Genomic DNA, 19,431 nt, shown 5'->3' with positions numbered 1-19,431 from the left:
CCTCCAGGAGCCACGTTGCGCATGCTCCACACAAACAAAAACCTCCGTGGTCTGGGTGGGGGGGGGGGACTTTTCTGCGCCTGCGCTGTGTGGCTTTTCCGATGACGAGTGGCCGCTTTCCGAGCCGCTGAGCATTCTGGTTATTTCAGTCCGCCATTTCATTCAACAACAACTCAGACAGAGGCCATTCGACTCAGAGTGTGGGCCCTGTCCCTTTCCACTGATAGTTTCCGATCCGCCTGAAAATATTGTCATTTCTGTATTCCAATTCCCTTTTAAATGTACAATTGAATCACCAACTCGCTTGTCATTTAAACGTTCCTGCCCTCTACGCTACTTTTGAAACAACAAGACAGCAGGTTATACCAGATATTGTAATGAATAACGACCCACAATCTATGAATAATATGACAATGAATAAACATCTAGCAAGAAGTGACCACAAAGTTTTAGTGGCCGACATTCAGTTCAAGGCTTTCAGGCAGCGCATTCCGAATCACCACAACTCACTGTCTTCAAAAAAAATTGCCCAGCTACCACTAAACACTCATGGGCTGTACGCTGGAGCCCTTATCTATCAGAATGGTGCAGCTGAGTCGTGATCGGCCTGTAGCCCAGTAGATCACTGGATCAAAACCATTCTCTACTATTTGTATTCCCATTAACACCAAAAGGTAGCATTTTATGCAACACTCAATCACTTTTATTTACAGAATATTTGTATCAGTTTATTACGCCCAGTCAACACTTCAATCTGCAATCTCAAATTGTTTTTATTTACGCAAGGACGCAAACTGTAAATGCTTCAAACACACACCAGCTCAGGCTTTCAACTTTATCTCAACCGTTTTCTCCAAAAGACCTGACATAGGCAGCTGCCCTTCTTTTGTTCTCCTGCACTCGAGGATTATCTGAAAAGCAAAAGTTATTCCCTTAGATGGAAACAGTATAGCGCAGTTTATACATATTTGTCAGAGAATGTCAGATCTATACGATCTGACAGTAATTCACCATGTTTATTTGAACAGCAGCGTCCTCCCTGTGACAAGTACCATTCAGAAATACAAGAACGTCAGCAAAACGGAGACAACATTTTCACAAAGACGCAGTTAATAATTATTTGGACAGACAACACCATGATTTCTTAATCCCTGGTTAAAAACATGGAATCCCGTCCCGAAAAATCACCATGAACTGTTGAAGTGAAGTTTCGTTTGTATTCGTTTGTTTCGGGCTTGTATTAGCTACATATTGCATTAAATACTTCTTTGAGAGCCTCCGATTGTTCCCTGTCTTGTTTAGCAAGCTGATTGTGATTTAACGTGTTCAGTTTACCGCTCATTCCGTCCTTATCGGCCTTACTTACGGTGAAAACTGTGACATGTGTGTGACCTTTCACCTCGAACTGAATGTCTACCACTAACATTTTGTGGTCACTTATTGCTAGCTGTTCATTCATTGTCATATTATTAATTAATTATGGGTCGTCATTCATTACAATATCCGGTATAATCTGTTGTCTTATCATTTCTAAAGTAGCGTGGAGGGCAGGAAAGTTTAAATTATAAGCGAGTTGCTGGTGCAAGGCTAAAGGGAGTAGTAAAGAGACAAGTAAAGAAATGAAAGATTTGTCTGATGATGGTGTGAATGGCAGACGGATGAACAGCTGCCATCCGAAAGTAATGTATGAATTGTTTCATCAGAAGCCATTGGCCTGAAGCTGCATTATTATCTGACTTGATATCCCCATTTTATACTTGTTCTTCCTTCGTTTCTCTTCCCATGCCCAGTGGCGTCTGTGGAAGACAAAACAAGTGCTTACATCTGTTTCTATGCCTAGCTTGTTTTCCCCCTGAAACAGGGCGCTCGTGGCAAGAACTTGAGGCGCACAACTCTGCACCAAGCATTTCCAACCAGGAGACTCTCCTTCTCTTCCTGCCAGCCATAGGCATATTGGAATGATTTACAGATTGATGATTAACCTGTTAGGCCGTTAAGTCCGAGAGTGGGACTCGAACCCAGAGAAGCTCCTGTGCTGCACCATGGGACACTTATTCCTCATATTATACATTCTACCGTAAGTTTTCTGGGGAGAACAAGTTACAGGCATGGGAAGTACAATCCATGAATCTTTGTAGCTGAGAATCCCTGTTGGCGATGAGTGTGGTATCATCAGATAGAGGAGTTCTCTGATCAAGACCTGCTGTATCTTTGCCTTCACTTTCAACTGGGACAGTTTAACCGTTTGCTGTCTGACCTGTTATGCAGGAAATCTGAAGGGAAGGCAAAGGGCAGGATCATGAGAAAATTAAATACTAAACGAAGTGGGGCAAGGAAACAACCTATTCTTCATTTCACTCCATTCTTCACCCTGAAGCTGTTGGAAGTGGTGCTGTCAAACCGTACAGTACAGTGCATGTTGTAATGAAAGGATGGAGGAGCTTTGATGGACAGTCAATTTTATCCAGAATTTGGTAAAGTCCTGCGCTGCTGATGGTGGTGAATGTTTTAGTGCCTTCTCTGAAAACAAGGTAAAGATATTCACATATTTTGTCGCCCATGTCTGCAACTGGTTCTCCCTTACTAGAAACTGCAAAAAACAAAACTGTGGCCGAGGGATCGGTGTCACATCTCCGCCCTTGATGCCATTGAACAACACTCCGCAGAAAAAGTTAGCAAATTCTTATGTCACACAGGAATACATCGAACTTCAGATCAGAAAGCTGTGGGTCTGAATCACATCCCAACCCAATCTACTGTTATAACAGATCTGTGTCTGAATAAATGGAAGCCCCATGTAATAAACACTGTCACATTTGAATGTTTAGTGAGTGAGTTTCATAGAGGGTCCTTAAACTGCCCAGCAAATGAAGTGTCACCTTTCAGCAGAAAATGTGGCCAGAAAATACGAGGAAACTCGAAATTGTATAATTTATCTGTCAGAGCACAGGCATTAACTCCAGGTGACAGATCCGGGCTTTCAGACCTCCTGGGTAGAGAATTTCAAAGATTCACCTCCCTCTGAGTGAAGAAATTCCGCCTCACCTCAGTCTTAAATAGCCTGGCCTTTATTCTGACACTGTTCCCTTTGGTTCTGGACCCACCAGCCAGGGGAATCAACCTATCTACATCTGGCCTCACATGCGGTACCTTATCAAATGTCATTTGGAAATTCAAATATATTACATATACTGGTTCGCCTTCATCTATCCTGCTTGTTATCAAAAAAATCTAATGAATCTGTCAGGCATGATTTCCCATTCATGAAGCCATGCTGACATGTGTGATTATATTGTTCATTTCTAAATGCTCTGCTATTACATCCTTTATAATAGACTCTAACATTTTCCCAGTGACAGTTGTTTAGCTAACTGACCTATAGTTACCTGTTTTTGTCTCCCACCCTTTTTGAATAAGAGACTTGCATTGGCACTTTTCCAGTACTCTGGGACATTTCCAGAGTCTAAGGATTCTTGGAAGATTATTTCCAGTGGATCCACTGTCTCTGTAGCAACTTCCTTTAATGTCTAGTACTTTTCCTCTATTAATAGTTATTGTATTTATTCCACCCCCCACCCCCGCCTTTTTTGATCCTTGATTATTTAGTATTTTTGGAATGCTATTAGTGTCTTCTACTGTGAAGACTGATACAAAGTATTTATTCAACTCGTCTGCCATTTCCTGGTTCCCCATTATTATTACCCCAGCCTCATTCTCTCAGGGGCCTTTGTTCACTTTGACCTCTCTCTTCCTTTTTGTATATTAAATGAAGCTCTTACTGTCTGTTTTGATATTACTCGCTAGTGTACCCTCAAAGTTTATTTCCTCCTCTTTATTGATCATCATTTGTTGATTTTTAAAGCTTTCCCAATCCTCTTGCTTACCACTAATCTTTGCCACGTTATATTTCTTTTCTTTCAATTTGATGCTATTGTTAACTTCCTTGATTAACCATAGTTGGTTTATCCCCTTCCAAGAATCCTTTTTCCTCACTGGGATATATCTTTGTTGTGAGCCAGACACTATTATCTTAAATGTCTGCCATTGTTCCTCAACTGTCTTTCCTGGTAAACTCCTTTCCCAGTCCTATCCAGCTAAATCTGCCCTCATTCCTTTGTAATTAGCCTTATTTAAGTTAAGCACAGTTGTTTCTGACCCAAGTTTCTCACTCTCAAACTGATTGCTAAATTCTACCATGTTATGGCCACTGCTTCCTAGGGGATCTTTTACTCTGAGACCATTTATTAGATCTGCCTCACTACACATTACCAGGTCTAAAACAGCTGGATTTTTGGTTGGATCATCAAAATATTGTTCTAGGAAACTTTCCCGAATATAGTCTATGACTTCATGCTCGTGGCTACCTTGGCCAATTTGATTTTCCCAATCTCCATGAAGATTAAAATCACCCAAGATTAATGTACAGCCTTTTTTTTACATGACCTCATTGTCTGCTGATTTATTCTCTGTACTACGGTATAGCTACTGTTCGGGGCCTATAGACTACTCCCACCAGCGTCTTCTTCCCCTTGTTATATCTTACATCCAACCAAATGGATTCTACTTCTGATCCAAGATCCTTTCTTGCCATTGTACTTATTCTATCTCGCACTAACAAAGCTACCCCACCACCCTTTCCTTCCTGCCTGTCCTTTCGACAAGTCACATACACTTGGATATTTAGTTCCCAGCGTTGATCTCCTTGTAACCATGTCTTCGTAATGGCTATAAGATCATGCCTATTAACCTCTATTTGTGCCGTTAATTCATATGTCATGTTCTGAATACTACATGCATTTAAGTAAAGAGGCATTGATTTGTCTTTTTACCATTTTTCCCCCTTTGACCCTATGTCTTGCTGTTTTTTTTATGTTTGTTGACTCTGTCTATTCCTGTCACACTCTGGGAATTATTACCTTAATAGCTGCCCTGCAATTTTGCCATATCCTTTTGCTTTGTAAGCCTATACATTCTCGAACCCTCATCACCCTACGCCCCCCCTCTATTTAGTATAAACTCCTCAACTCCTCTATGCAGCCCTAGTTATTCGTTCTGCCAGGACATTGGTCCCAGAATGATTCAAGTGAAGCTCCTCCCACCGGACCCACAGCCCTTCTACGCAATACTAGTGCCAGTGTCCCATGAACTGAAACCCATTCCTTTCACACCAACCTTTGAGCCACACATTTAACTCATTGACAATAATTACCCTATGCCAGTTTGCCCAAGGCTCAGGTAGTAATTAAAAAATTATTACTTGGGAGGTTCCTTTTTTTAAAAAATTGCACTCCTAACTGTTCAAACTGTTTCAGCAGAAACTTCTTTCTAATCCTTTCAGTGACATTGGTACTAACGTGGACAACAACAACTCGATCCCTCCCCTCCCATTCCAAGTCCCTCTTCAGCCCTGAGGAGATGTCCTTAACCCTGGTACCGGGTCTTTGTGACTCATGCTCATGGCTGCAGAGAACACTATATATCCCTGTGATTATACTGTCCCCTATCACTAATACGTTCCTATTTCCTGCCCCCACCTGAATGGCTCCCTGTACAACAGTGCCGTGGTCAGTTCACTCATACCCCCCTGCAGTCCCTGCTCTCATCCACACAGTTTGCAAGAACCTCATTACTGTTGTACAATTGCAGGGGCCGAGGCTCCTTGAATGCCACCTCCTGGGTCCCCATACCTGCCTCACCAACAGTCACACCCTCTTGTCCCTGATCACAGACCAAATTTGAATTACCTAATCTGAGGGGTGTGACCACCTCCTGGGGCAAAGTGTCCAGGTAACTTTCCCCCTCCCTGATGTAGCACAATGTCTGCAGCTCGGACACCAGCTCCTCAGCTCAGATCCAAAGTTCGTCAATCTGTAAGCACTTACTACAGATGTGTTTGCTCTGGATCACCTTGGTGTCCAGCAGGTTCCATATGCTGCAGCAGCAACACACCAACCACCCTGTCATCACTATTATATTCTATTCAATTTATTAATTAATTATTCTAGTATCTCTGCCCTTTACACTTCAAGAATCCCCCGCTCTTTACACTTCATTGTAATTTTTTTACACAAGTACAGATCTCATGCTGAACAATGTATTTTTAAGAGAAAAAAGGATGAGAGACCTAAACACAAACTAAAGACCTTACTTATATTTTAAAGACTAGAAACTCACTAATCCTACTCATCAATCAGCTGCTTTCCCTGCACTCGCGTTCGGTTGTGGTTCATGACGTCACACAGCCGCTGGTCTCACAGGAAGTCTCCCCGCTCTGTGCGCTCTTTTTAATGAAGTAACCCACTCCTTACACTCTTTTTGAAATGACCTCTCCCCGCTCTGTGCGCTCTTTTTGAAATGAAGTCTCCCCGCTCTGTGCGCTCTTTTTAATGAAGTAACTCACTCCTTACACTCTTTTTGAAATGACCTCTCCCCGCTCTGTGCGATCTTTTTGAAATGAAGTCTCCCCGCTCTGTGCGCTCTTTTTAATGAAGTCTCCCCGCTCTGTGCGTTCTTTTTGAAATGAAGTCTCCCCGCTCTGTGCGCTCTTTTTAATCAAGTATCCCGCTCCTTACACTCTTTTTGAAATGATCTCCATCCGCTCTTTTTGAAATGAAGTCTCCCCGCTCTGTGCGCTCCTTTTGAAATGAAGTTTCCCCGCACTGTGCGCTCTTTTTGAAATGAAGTCTCCCCGCTCTGTGCGCTCTTTTTGAAATGAAGTCTCCCCGCTCTGTGCGCTCTTTTTGAAATGAAGTCTCCCCGCTCTGTGCGCTCTTTTTGAAATGAAGTCTCCCACTCTGTGCGCTCTGTTTAAAATTATGTCTTTCCGCTCTTCGCGTTCTTATAAAAATTTAGTCATTGCGCTTTCAGCGCCCTTTTTAAAATGAACACCAGCTGCTCTCTGCCCTCTTTTTGAAACAAAGTTTCCCCGGGCTTTTTAAAATGAAGTCTCCCCCTCAATGCGCTTTAAAAACATTTAGTCTCCTGACTCTCAGAACTCTTTTTTAAATGATGTCTCCCTGCTCTTTTTATAACTATGTCTCCCTGTTCCTTTTATAATTAAGCCTACCTGCTCTTTTCATTAAGTATAATCGCTCTTTTTAAAATGAAACCTCCGCGTTGTTTGAAAAATGAAATCCCTCCCTCCGCTCTTTTTAAAATGGAGTCTCCCTGCTCTTTTTTACATGAACTCTCCCTGCTCTTCGCTCTCTTATTAAAATGGATCTCCCTGCTGTACACACTCTTTTTAAATTAAGTCTCCTTCCTTTTTTTAAAAAAAAATGAAGTAGCCTTGCTCTATTTAAGATTAACTCACTCCACTCTAGGTGCTCTTTTTTCGATGAAGTATCCCTGTTCTCTGCTCTTTTCAAAATGAAGTCTCCCTGCTCTCCGTGCTCTTTTTAAAGGAACTCTCCTTGTTTTTTTTTAAATGAAGTATCCTTGCTCTATTTTAAACGAACTCTCTCCACTCTACATGCTCTTTTTTCGATGAAGTCTCCCCGCTCTCTGCTATTTTTAAAATGAAGTCTCCCCACTCTGCGCGCTCTTTTTAAAATGAAGTCTCGCTGCTGTTCACGCTCTTTTTTTAAATGAATGGCAGGCCAGAAGATTGGTCCGAAATATAGTGAAGGCAGAGAATTACTAATAGGTTAATCAGAAGATAGAAATTAGGGAATGAGAGCAATCTAGCTAGAAATGTATAAATGGATAGCAAGAGTTTCTACAGATATTTAAACAGGAAAAGGAGTAAGTGAAGTGAAGTGTCATAAATGGTGCTGAACATTGTGCAATCATCAGCGAACATGCCCACTACTGACCTTATGGTGGGAGAAACATCATGGATGAAGCAGCTGAAGATGGTTGGACTAGGCCACTGCCCTGACGAAGTCCTGCAGTGATGTCCTGGAACTGAGAGGATTGGCCTCCAATAACCACAATCATCTTCCTTTGTGCTAGATTAGACTGCAACCAGTGGAGAGATTTCCCCCTGATTCCCATTGCCTCCAGCTTTGCTAGGGATCCTTGATGTCACACTCACTCAAATGTGACCTTGATGCAAAGGGCAGTCAATCTCTCCTTACCTCTGGAGTTCAGCTCTTTTGTCCATTTTTGAACCAAAGCTATAATGATATCAGAAGCTCGGTGTCCCTGGCAGAACCCAGGCATGCCATCAGTGAGTAGATTATTGCTAAGCAAGTGCCGCTTGATCGCACTGTTGATGACCTCTTCCATTACTTTATTGGTGATGGAGAATGGATTGATGGGGTGTTAATTGGCCGGGTTGGATTTGTCCTGCTTTATGTGTGCAGTACATACCTTAGAAATGTTCCATGTATCCGGGTAGATGCCAGTGTTGTAGCTGTACATGAACAGCTTGGCTAGGGGCACATCAAGTTCTGGAACACAAATTTTCAGTACTATTTCCAGAATGTCTTTAGGGGCCATTGCATTTGCAGTGTCCAGTGCTTTCAGCCATTTCCTGATATTATGTGAAGTGAATCAAATTGACTAAGAACTGGCATCTGTGTTGCTGGGGCCCTCAGAAGGTGGTCGAGATGGATCATCCTCTTGGCAGTCTGGTTGATGATTTTTGTGAATGCGTCTGTATTGTCATTTGCAATGATATGCTGGGCTCCTCTAGCATTGAGGATGGGGATATTTGTGGTGCCTCCTCCTCCAGTGAGTTGTTTAATTGTCCACCACTATTCATGACTGCATATGGCAGGACTGCAGGGCATGGATCTGATCTGTTGGTTGTGGAACCGCTTAGTTCTGCCTATCACTTGCTGCCTTTGCTGTTTGGCACCAGGTAGCTCTGTATTATAGCTTCACCAGGTTGAAACCTCATTTTTAGGTATGCTTGGTACTGCTCCTGGCTTGCCCTCCTCACTCTTTATTGAACTAAGTTTGATCCCCTGGCTTGATGGCAATGGCAGAGTCGGTGGGGTGGGGTGGGGGGGAGTGGTGGTAGTGGTGGGGGGTGGGTATGCTGAGCCATGAAATTTCAAATTGTGTTCTAGTACAATTCTGCCACTGCTGTTGGCCCACAGCGCCTTGATGATGCCCAATTTTGAGTTGCTACATCTGTTCAAAATTGATCCCATTTAGCACGGTGTTAGTGCCACCTAGCACAATGAAGCACATCCTCAATGTGAAGATGGGACTTTGTCTCCACAAGGACTGTGTGGTAGTCACTCCTGCCAATACTATTAAATACGCTCTTTGAAGGTAATCGGGAAGAGTCAGCATGGTTTTGTGAAAGGGAAATTATGTTTAACCCATTTACTAGAGTTATTTTAAGGGGCAACATGTTGAATGGATAAATGGGGGCCTGTAGATAGACTATACTTGTATGGTGAATGTCAACATGATGCCCTTTTGGACTCGGCCAGCTCGCCCTGTGCTGGTCGTTCCGAGCCACTTTTGGTGATGGACGTTGACACTGTGCCGCCACCTCCGCGACATGATCTGTCAGGTATCATTCCATGAGTATGACTATATCTGACTTCGGTGTTGATTAAGGTCTCAGAAGATTGCAGGCTTGAGTCCTGTCATGATCCTTTTAAACGGAAATCTGGTGGAACTCCCTGAAAACCACGTTCTTACTTGGCAGCTGAAGGTTCTGATTGTTCTTCCAAACATTAAAGGGCTCTTAGGAATTAACACATGAAATGACATAAAAAGCATATTTTAATAAAGAGTGTTGCAATTCCCAGAATGGAATGTGGAATAAGAATTAAAGCCACCCAGTATTAAAGCGGAATGGAATGAATTTTGGAATAAATAAGTTTGTTACATCTCTCGATTTGTTTGCTAAACAATGTTACATCTAACTCTGTTCTGGCGAAGATCAGAAGCAGTGATATCAGTTTGCGCCACTCGCCAGCTGGGCCTGTGGTTGCGCTTCGCCAATCACGTGGGTAATGCAATTCTGCCAGTCCCTGAGGTCAACTGACATTTTCGGAGAAATTCCAAGTCATCGTGATTTCACCAGGGACCTCATGTTTAAGGTGTGAGTGATGTAAATCATGACCTGATCAAATGTGTGTATCTTTCGCTATTTCCGCGGTGAATTTTCATGCTGACGAGAATCATGTGGGACATGGTCTAGAAATATTTCACACGGAAAATATCTTTCACATCTTTCTGAACTAATGAAACTGTTGGCCGGAAACTTCAAACAATTCCGTGCTTCCTGAGCATCGCGGCGGGCCGGCACTGGGGCCGCGGTTATTTCCCTGACTCTCCCACTTTCTCTCTCCTGCCAGAAATTACTTTCGACATTTCATCCTTTGATATATTTTTTAAAAAGGCGCCACCATGTCATTTTAATTGGGTGGTGGGGTGAGAATGGGGGAACAGAGTGGGTCCCATTTGCTCTTTCTAGCCCTGTCTGTGAGGTTTGTGCTGAGCTGCGGATGGAGTGGTTGTGAAAAGCGTGAATTTTGTAATCCAGGGTCAGCGATGACTGCGCATGCGCCTTGTTGCACATTGCCCCCAATAAAGATGGCGGACGCGCATCCATGCGCGTGCGCGGCATTGGCCTCAAACGTTGCCGTCACTCAGTGACACCCGAGTTCAGGGTTTCTGACACAAGCTCAGTGCAGCAGCAGTGTGAGCGTCGGTATTGGTTTGTGGATTCAGCGATTAAATTCAAGGTTGCTGTTTCGAGGTCACTCGGAGTTGGCGGAGTTCTGCATTTGTCCTTCATATATTCTGGGGCACTTTGTATCAAGCAGAAGTTAGAAGCGAAAAGTATAAGTAATGTCTGGGAAATACTTAAACAGCAGACAGCCTAGAAAACAGTTTAAATTAATCACTGACCTGACAGAACGGAGGGAAAATGGGGATTAAGCAAAATTCCAATCCCCTGTGTATAATCAAGGTGTAAAGAAGCGAATCTAGGAGCAGTAAAATACCATATTTAACGGATGGGCTTGTGGCGCAACGGTAACGCGTCTGACTCCAGATCAGAAGGTTGCGTGTTCAAATCACATCAGGCTCAAAAAGCTTTACTGCTCAAGCGGCGGGCTTTTATATCTGTAATCATTGTGTGGGGATGTTGGCGAACAGCTTAATTTCAATTGCAATTTCGATGGATTAAAGTCCTCTTCTCCGGCGACTTCCGAATCACCCGCTTAGCTTTTAGTCTGCACAGTTTTATGTCGGAGCAACGTGGTGTGGCCATTCTTTTTGCAATTGCTCTGTTACCCAGTATGAGAAGTAAAACAAAATCTGTCCATTAACCCCAGCCGCCTCCGTCTATACAGCCGCTGAGTTCAGTTGGTTAGACCGCAGTGTTAACAACATTATATTCATCTTTTATTATGTAAACTATAATCACCCAACTTTACTTTTCCAATACATCAGGAGATTCAAACTCGTCCTGTTAAAGCAGAATGACAGTGAGTTCAGTAAGAAATGTTTACAAACAACAGCAATTTCTTTCTGCTCACTGTGCACAGTTATGAAATCTGCATTAAACAGCAGGAGCGGAAACCGCAGTCCGACACCCCCTCTTCACATTGATGGTGAGTCTGAATTTCTGTTTGGGGATTTTAGAGGGAGCGGATGTTTTTGTGGAAATGAAATCACTTTTCCTGTGCAAAAACAAAAATAAAAATACCTGGAAAAACTCAGCAGGTCTGACAGCATCTGCGGAGAGGAACACAGTTAACGTTTCGAATGCATACGACTCTTCAACAGAACTAAGGAAAAATAGAAGAGAGGTGAAATATAAGCTGGTTTAAGGCGGGGGGGGGGGGGGGGGGGGGTGGGGGGGCGGTGCAAGTAGAGCTGGATAGAGGGCCAGTGATAGGTGGAGATTGCCAAAGTGAATGGAGCCGGTTAAAGAGCCCGGCCCGGCCTGAGAGTCCCCGAGCCCGGGGTCAGTGGGAACCTGGGGAGAAGACAGATCCCAGGAAAACGAATCAGAGACAGTCATGATCCTTGTCCGGACAGCCCCTCCCCCAACAAGTTTTTGGTCAGATCAGGCTAGGGATCAATAAGGTTTTTTTATTAATGTGAATAAAGTGTGTGATTCATGACACTTGCTCAGTGAATAAAGCCACAGGATTCCACGGGGATATTTGTCGTCCATTCAGGATTAATGTGAGGTACACGTGAAATAACAGCCAAATTGAGGTTGAATGCACAATACAAAATAAATGGCGACTAAGACAGAATCCATGGATTTCACAACAACCCACTCAGACATGAGGAAAAACTGTGAGTCAATCAATCTCACTGAAACTCTGCCTCTCTCACGAGGGATTCCAGCCTTCACCTTCGAAGATCTTACTCCAACTCGGAGGGATGAAATGATTGCGAAACTTTCCAGTTTTCAATTTGGCCTCCCGAGATTCTGTTTACTGATCTCCCGAATCTGCTCTCAAGAAGCATCTCCCCAGCACAGCTTCAGCCGCAGTGAACAGAACTCCACTGCTCCAAAGGGGAACCTTCGCCCCAAAGGCCCGAAGCTTGGAGTCAGCAAACTTTCACTGCCTTCTTGGAAATTCAGGCCTTCTCTTGAGCCCTCTTCACTGATGGCAGACCTTTTTCAATTTAACTGCGGCCTCTTCCTCTCCCTGTCTGGGACTCTCCATTTCATAGCTCACCCTGTCCCATCTCCCTTTGGGATCTCTTCCTGCCTCTTTCCTTTTGGGATATCCCTATGGGATATTTCCCTAACCCTCTCCCTATTGGATCTCTCTGTGCCCCTCTCCCTTTGTGGCCTCTCCCTGCCCCTCTCCCTTTGTGGCCTCTCCCTGCCCCTCTCCCTTTGGGGCTTCTCCCTGCCCCTCTCCCTTTGGGGCTTCTCCCTGCCCCTCTCCCTTTGGGGCCTCTCCCTGCCCCTCTCTCTTTGGGGCCTCTCCCTGCCCCACTTCCTTTGGGATCTCTCCCTGCTCCTCTTCCTATAGGATCTCTCCCTGCCCCTCTCCCTATGGGATCTCTCCCTGCTCCTCTCCTATGGAGTCTCTCCCTGCCCCTCACCCTTTGGGGCCTCTCCCTGCCCCTCTCCCTTTGGGGCTTCTCCCTGCCCCTCTTCCTTTGGGGCCTCTCCCTGCCCCTCTCCCTTTGGGGCCTCTCCCTGCCCCTCTCCCTTTGGGGCCTCTCCCTGCACCTCTCCCTTTGGGACCACTTCCTGCCCCTCTCACTACTGGATCTCTCCCTGCTCCTCTCCTTATGGAGTCTCTCACTGCCTCTCTCCCTTTGGGATCTCTCCCTGCCCCTGTCCCTATGGAGTCTCTCCCTGCCCCTCTCCCTTTGGGATCACTCCCTGCCACTCTCCCTCTGGGATCTCTCCCTGCTCCTCTCCTTATGGAGTCTCTCCCTGCTTCTCTTCCCTTTGGGGCCTCTATCTGCCCCTCTCCCTTTGGGATCTCTCAATGCCCCTCTCCCTTTGGGGCCTCTCCCTGCCCCACTTCCTTTGGGATCTCTCCCTGCTCCTCTTCCTATAGGATCTCTCCCTGCCCCTCACCCTTTGGGGCCTCTCCCTGCCCCTCTCCCTTTGGGGTCTCTCCCTATCCCTCTCTCTTTGGGACCACTACCTGCCCTTTTCCCAACGGGATCTCTCCCTGCTCCTCTCCCTATGGAACCTCTCCCTGTCCCTCTCCCTTTGGGATCTCTCCCTGTCTCTTTTCCTATGGGATCTCTCTGTGTCCCTCTCCCTTTGGGGCCTCTCTCTGTCCCTCTCCCTTTGATACCTCTCCCTGCCCCTCTCCATTTGGGACCTCTCCATGCCCCTCTCTCTCTTTGGTACCTCTCCCTGACCCACGCCTTACGGGATCTCTCCCTGCTCCTCTCCCTTTGGGGTCTCATCCTGCCCCTCTCCCCATGGGAACACTCCCTGCCTCTCTCCCTTTGGGATCTCTCCCTCTCTCTTTTCCTATGCGATCTCTCTGTGTCCCTCTGCCTTTGGGCCTCTCCGTGCCCCACTCCCTTGGGGGCCTCTCCCTGTCCCTCTCCCTTTGATACCTCTCCCTGCCCCTCTCCCTTTGGGGCCTCTCCCTGACCCTCTCTCTTTGGGATCTCTCCCTGCTCCTCTCCCTATGGGATCTCTCCCTGCCGTTCCCCATTTGGGGCCTCTCCCTGTGGGATCGCTCCCTGTCTCTTTTCCTATGGGATCTCTCTGTGTCCTTCTCCCTTTGGGGCCTCTCCTTGTCCCTCTCCCTTTGATACCTCTCCCTGTCTCTCTCCCTTTGGGCCTCTCCCTTTGGGGCCTCTCCCTGCCCTTCTCTCTTTGGGACTACTCCCTGCCCCACACCTTACGGGATCTGTCCCTGCTCCTCTCCCTATGGAATCTCTCCCTGTCCCTCTTCCTTTGGGATCTCTCCCTGCTCCTCTCCCTTTGGGATCTCTCCCTGCTCCTCTCCCTCTGTGATCTCTCCCTGCCTCTCTCCCTTTGGGATCTCTCCCTGTCCCTCTCCCTATGATATCTCTCCCTGTCCCTCTCCCTGTGGGATATTTCTTCCTTTGGGGTAATCTCCCTTTCCCCTCTCACTGTTACTTGCCTGGAACACTTTATCTCCAATGTTTTTGATGCTCCTGGCCACATGACCCGGGTTTTCGCCCCTTTGTTTTCTTTATGCACAGGGGCGCTGGGCCAGTCCTCAGCCTAAAGGACTGAAAAAGCGTCAATTGCCTCAATTGCGAGGCTTGTCGGGATTTGAAGTTCCAGACCTCTGCTCTCAACGTCAAGGTAAGTTGACTTTCACAACAAGAGAAAGAGAGCGAGGGAGGTGGAGAGAGAGGAAAGAAGGAGGAGAGAGATGCTGAGAAGGAGGAGGAGAGGGAGGGAAAGAACATGAAATAGAGGGAGGGAGGGAGAAAAGGGTAGAGGATGGGAGGGAGACAGTAGGAGGTGGGAGAGGGGGGTGAGAGCTGAAGGAACAGAGGAAACTGGAGGGATTGCGTGAGCGGGGAGGAACTTGAATTTCTTCAGCACATTTTGCAACCTCAAGAAGACACAAAACCTCACGGCCAATGGCAGGAGGGGGTGGGGTGGGAAGGGGCCGTGGCTTTTTAAGTGAGGTGTTTGTTTGAATGCACGCAGAAAGATCCCACAGACTGCAACCTGATCAATGACTGAATAACCTGTTTCAGAGATTCTGTTTGAGGGACTAATATTGACCCCAGGACTCTGGGTAAAACTCTTCTCTTGTTGTCAATAGTTTGGCTGGATTGTTCACATCCCTCTGAGAGGGGAAGATAGGGTCTTGGTTTCTAATGTGCTTTATTGCTGGATATTGTCATATATCCTTACTCCCCATCTGTGGGATATTAGAGGATATTGTGTTACATATTTTACCTCTTCTAGAAGCTCAGGGAGTTGGGAACACTGAAAAACTCCAGGTTCTATCTTTACTAAATCACCTGACTGTGATGATAAAACATAATATCTTCCAGCCAGTGGAAATGTGATATAGGCACCAATAATACTCACACACCACAGAATATGTCTGATTTCTTCATGTGTGAATCTGACTGATAAAGTTGTCATCATTAAATCCTGTTGGCCTCTGGCGGCTTATCATATCCAATCCTTAATCCAAAGGTAACACTGGGAATCGAAATTCCTGCTACACTCTCTCTCCCTGCCATGATAAAGAAAAGTCCATCTTTTTCAATGACGAATGTCTAACTCTCAAACCCAGGAACACTCCTCCAATGAGCAATCTAGTTCTGTCTCTCCTTACAGAGTACACTGTCTGCCGGCTTTATTCTCTGTTGTGAGCTACGGCTCAGTCAAAAGGTCTCTTGCTTTTACATAGCAGGAGGATGTGTGTTCAAAACCTGAGCAGTAAGTCAGTCTGACTCTCCAGTGCAGTACTGTGGGAATTCTTTACTATTAGGGGTGCCAGCTTTTAGATGATATGACAAACTAAGGTGCCATCTGCCTCCTCAGGTAACAGATACCATGCACAATTTTGGAGAGGGGCGGGGGAGTTATTCCAGGGAGCCAGAGCCAACATTTGTCCCTCAATTAACATGACTTCAAAACAAATTACTTCGTATTTATCACATTGCTGCTCCTGGAAGTTGGCTGTGGGCAAATCCTTTAACAAAATTATTCAAAAACATGGCGATTGAAATCCCGTGAGAAAAAGTCAAGCTATAACTGAGAACTCGGTTGAGAGAGATTCATTAGGCAGCAGAAAATCGGGTGAAGAATTTGTGTAAAACGACACCAGAGACAAGTCAGCATGAAAGCTGGATCAACCCTTCCAAAGGTCAATGAGTAAAAGCTGAGAGCTCCGAGCACCATTAGCTCATCACCCAGAGACACTCACAGGAGAATTTACTCTCCTGTCTTAGGCAGTGCCTCCTGACTGAGGATGACTCTCTTCCACTCTGGGGTGTGGGTTCTGAGGTGAGTAAAGAGCCCAATGTTGGCTCCGCACACTCTGCCACAGGTTGGGGCAGGTAGTGTTTGAGGAGGCGGGTGGGTTGGATGCTCGGATTTTGCTCCGCTCCTTCCGCTGTTTGCGCTGGGCCTCCACCTGGGCCTGTCGGAGACGCTCCAAATGGTTGGCACCTTCGCGGATGCTTCTTCTCCAGTTTGGGCGTCTCGAGCAAAAGATTCCCACAAATCGGTGGGGATGTTGTATTTTATCAGGGAGGGTTTGAGGACGTCACTGAAACGTTTCCTCTACCCTCCTGGGAACCGCTTGCCGTGACGAAGCTCGGAGTAGAGAGCTTGTTTTGGGAGTTTTGTGTCAGGAATGCGGATGATGTGGTCCGGCCAACGTGGCTGATTAACCATAACCAGTGCCTCGATACTGGGGATGTTGGCCTGAGAGGAGACACTGATATTGGGGCACCTCTCCTGCCATTGAATTAGCAGGATTTTGTGGAGGCGCCGCTGGTGATATTTCTCCAGGGATTTAAGGTGTCTGCTGTACGTTGTCCATGTCTCTGAAGCATGCAGGGGGCAGGTAGCACTGCAGCGCTGTAGACCAGGAGCTGGGGGCCGGGTTTGAGGTCCTTGTCATCAAACATTCCTTTAAACAGTCGGCCGAAGGCTGCACTGGCAAACTGGAGGTGATGTTTCGTTTCATTATAGATATCTTCCCTCACTGAGACGAGGCTCCCAAGGTGTGAGAAATGATCCACATTGTCCAATGGTTCGCCATGGATCTCGACAGTCGGGAGGCAGCGTTTGCATCGGGAGCAGGCTGGTAGAGGACCTTTAACTTTTGGGACCATAGCCCATGTCTTATTATTTCATACGCCTCCTTGAACGTGTTAGTGATAGTTTGGATATCAGCCTGTGAGTATGCGCATACACAAGCATCATCAGCGGACTGCAGCTCGCTGACAGAGGCTGGGGTGATCTCGGTTCCGAAATGGAGGTGACGCAGGTTGAGTAGTTTCCCACTCGTCCTATAGGGTAGCCCCACTCCGGTGCGCAGCTTCATGGAGGTGGGTGAAAGACATTGGGGTCTTTAATAAGCGGGTATTTTCTGCATTTTATGGGAATCGCAAAACAGCCTTGATTCTCGCACTGGAAGGAGAATTTTTAAACAATTTAACCTCCAGACAGTCTTCAGGCTGCCATGCTGACACTCCTAGGCTGATAGAATGGCATCTGGTACATCCGTTTATCTATGTGAGCGCTTAGAAAGGGACAGGATATGACCCTCAGCAAGATGTAAACTAAAAAGCTGACCTTGAGCAGGGTGATGCACGGGGTGGGGTGAGGTGGGGATGGGGTGGGGTGTTATCCATCCTAACGTTTTGATTACCTGTCCTGTATCCATTGGTCAAAATAGTTAGATAGACGACGGACAAGTGGTAAGCTACTAGCCCCCCATAAACGGTGCTGGTGAGGTGCTGATTGGGTTGCTGCCTTCTTCAGATGGAAGATGGACCAGAGGAGGAGGAGGAAGATGGAGATATTGAGGGAAGAGTTCCCTAACGCTTTGACTAGAAGGCAGAATGCTGCTATCACAGGCTATTATAGAGCTTTTTCTGTCCAATTACTTAACATATCATACCTAAACAGTTCCTTCTTAATAAACTATCTTAAGATTACTTCTGACTAGTTGACTGTCTATTCTGGTATCTGTGGCCCCCAAACCACCAAAATCTTACATGGGTTGGGGGTGTTGCAGCGAGGAAAATTGAAAAGAGCATTGGTGCGATGACACAGACTTGCTTGACCCCAGTTTTCCCTAGTGTGGGTCTGCAGCAGATCCCTTGGTAAGGATCACGGCCTCCATGTCATCCTGCAGCAGGTGGAGGATGGTGACTAATTTCTGTGGGCAGCCAAATTTGAGGAGGATGCTCCACAGCCCCTCCCGGTTGATAGAGTTGAAGGCCTTTGTGGGGTCAAAAAAGGCCATGAATAGAGGTTGCTTCTGTTCTTTGCATTTCCTTGGTCTTGTCTTCCTGTGAAGATCATTTCCACAGTGCCGCATGATGGACAAGATCCGCATTGTGACTCTGGTAGGAGTTATTCAGGCATGGAGAGAGGGCAATTGAGGAGGACTCTTGCAGCGACCGTCCCTGTGGCAGACGGCAGAGATACCCCTCTATAGTTACCACAGTCAGTCTGGTCTCCTTTTTTGGAGGCGGTCACAATTGCGGCATCTCAGAGATCCCCTGACATGCTCTCCTCCCTCCAGATGAGGGAGATGTGGTCATGTATTTGTTTTAAGAGTATTTCTCCACCGTATTTCACTGTTTTGGTGGGGTTCCATCTGCGCCACTGGCCTTGATGGTTCTTAGCTGTCGGATGGCCTTTCCAACCTCATGTCGGGCTGGGATTGTGCTGAGCTGGTGGTGGGTAGCATGCTGTGGAATGTGGTCGTGGGCACTCATGTCGAGGACTGAGTCTCAGTTGAGGGGAGCCTGGACATGTTCCTTCCAGCGAGTGCTACTTCCACTGGGCTTAATAAGCACCACTACATTCTGAGTTCTCAGTGGGGTAGGTCCTTTTGTGCTTGAGCTGTAAATGGTCTCGACTGCACTGAAGAATCCTCACATGCCTGACTGCTGGTGAGTTGTTGTATTTCCTGAGCTCTTTCCTTTCAACATCTGTTCTTCAGTTCATGGCGTTTTTTTATGAAAGCTCAGCCTTCATTGGTCTGTAGACCTGCTTTTTAGAAGGGCCGAATGGCCTACACCTGCTCTTATTTTCTATGTTTCTATGGAAAGAGCATCACCTCATATCGCAGCATATCCGACATCCAAGCATAAAACTGTGTGTGTGAGTCACATCCCGAACACGGCTACTTTGATACCAGGTGTGTGTCTGAATACAGTAAATGGAACCACCTCACGATAAACCGCTCAATGTTTGGCGGGGGAGTTTCAGGGAGTGATGTGTGTGATTCCCTCATTTATGAATTTGTTATAGGTCCGGAAAAGGCAGAGATTCGAAAAGCTTACAGAGAAATCAGCTAATTACGTCTTTTTGTCTGGCGCTCA

At 46.2% G+C, this 19,431-nt stretch overlaps 1 non-coding gene across 1 annotated transcript; it reads left to right on the top strand.

Moving 5' to 3' along the window:
• The first annotated feature begins 10,930 nt into the window (after positions 1–10,930).
• Positions 10,931–11,002, top strand: trnaw-cca (transfer RNA tryptophan (anticodon CCA)). Its single transcript has one exon. It is a non-coding gene; the product is annotated as a tRNA-Trp (tRNA).
• The last annotated feature ends 8,429 nt before the right edge of the window (positions 11,003–19,431 follow it).

Source organism: Cetorhinus maximus, unplaced genomic scaffold (genome assembly GCF_964194155.1).
Source record: "Cetorhinus maximus unplaced genomic scaffold, sCetMax3.hap1.1 HAP1_SCAFFOLD_566, whole genome shotgun sequence".
Taxonomy (NCBI): Eukaryota; Metazoa; Chordata; class Chondrichthyes; order Lamniformes; family Cetorhinidae; genus Cetorhinus; species Cetorhinus maximus.
The sequence above is the reverse complement of the archived record's forward strand: the minus strand, read 5'-3'. Positions and strand labels throughout refer to the sequence as shown.